Raw genomic sequence first — 1,640 nt, 5'->3', positions numbered from 1 at the left:
TCCGTCCTCTTTCGTCCTCTTTCACGCTGTTTCGTCCTCTTTCACCATTTTTCGCCTCTTTCACCCTCTTTCGTCCTCTCTCACCCTCTTTCATTCTCTCTCACCTTCTTTCATTCCCTCTCACCCCTTTTCGTCCTCTTTCACTCTCTTTCGTCCTCTATCACCCTCTTTCGCCCTCTTTCGTTCTCTTTCACCCTCTTTCGTCCTACCTCACCCTCTTTCGTCCTCTCTCACCCTCTTTCACCCTCTTTTGTCCTCTTTCACCCTCTTTCGTCCTCTTTCACCCTCTTTTGCCCTCTTTCGTCCTCTTTCACCCTCTTTCGTCCTCTTTCACCCTCTTTCATTCTCTCTCACCCTCTTTCATTTCCTCTCACCCTCTTTCACCCTGTTTCGTCTTCTTTCACCCTCTTTCGCCCTCTCTCACCCTCTTTTGTCCTCTTTTACTCTCCTTTGTCCTCTCTCACTTTCTTTCATTCTCTCTCACTCTCTTTCGACCTCTTTCATTCTCTTTCGTCCTCTTTCACTCTCCTTTGTCTTCTCTCACTCTCTTTCATTCTCTCTTACCCTCTTTTACCCTCTTTCGTCCTCTTTCGCCCTCTTTCGTCCTCTTTCATCCTCTTTTGCCCTCTTTCACCCAATTTCGTCCTCTTTCACTCTCTTTCGTCCTCTCTCACCCTCTTTCATTCTGTCTCACCCTTTTTCATTCCCTCTCACCCTCTTTCGCCCTCTTTCGTCCTATCTCACCCTCTTTCGTCCTCTCTCACTCTCTCTCACCTCTTTCACCCTCGTACGTCCTTTCTCACCCTCTTTCGTTCTCTTTCACTCTCTTTCGCCTATCTCGTCTTCTCTTACCCTCATTCGTCCTCTCTCACCCTATCTCCAAAAAATCATAAAAATAAAAAGGTCAAGCCATGTTCAAAAAAAGGTCCTCAAAAATTTAAACCTTTCAAAATTTAAACGATCTAATAATAAATTATCACGAAAAGTAACTGATATGTTATTCAAGGTGCCAGTTCAAAGTGAACATACGTAAAGTGTATATTATCTAAATTTAGTAATAATATATTTTCATGAAAAGTAACTGTGATATTTTATTCAAGGTGCAAGTTCACATTGAACATACATACATATAAGTAAAACTGATTACAATTTGATTCTAGAAAATAAGTGCGATATGTTATTCTTAGTGCACAAAATATAATAGTCGTTTATAGAGATTTGATTTGAAATTCATACTAGCCCGTACAATGAAAAATAATTGCTCGTTGTGGCTTATCCAAACATACTTCGTCTTCCGAAGCGTACTTTTATAAAACTGCTTACGAGCAAAAGAAAAAGTTTGAGCGACCACTTATAATGAGACAATCCTCTCCTCACGGAGTAATAAATGTTTTGCCGTTAATAGATAACAATGGTAAAAAGTTGAAAATGTGGCATTGTGATGAGAACAAATGCCACATAAATGATACTTCCATGGAAAAGTTTGTAAAATTTTTGGAACTGTTTGAAGAAGGTACTTTGAAAAAGATGTATGACTTTGAATAATGAATGTTAAATTCATGGCGCAGCTAAAAAATTGTTTCGTTTCACGTACGAGTAGCAGATTAAGACATCCTCCGGAATGCTATACAAATCCGAAT

This window comes from Nylanderia fulva, unplaced genomic scaffold (genome assembly GCF_048542155.1).
Source record: "Nylanderia fulva isolate GAGA-0341 unplaced genomic scaffold, ASM4854215v1 Scaffold104, whole genome shotgun sequence".
Classification (NCBI taxonomy): Eukaryota; Metazoa; Arthropoda; class Insecta; order Hymenoptera; family Formicidae; genus Nylanderia; species Nylanderia fulva.
The sequence above is the reverse complement of the archived record's forward strand: the minus strand, read 5'-3'. Positions refer to the sequence as shown.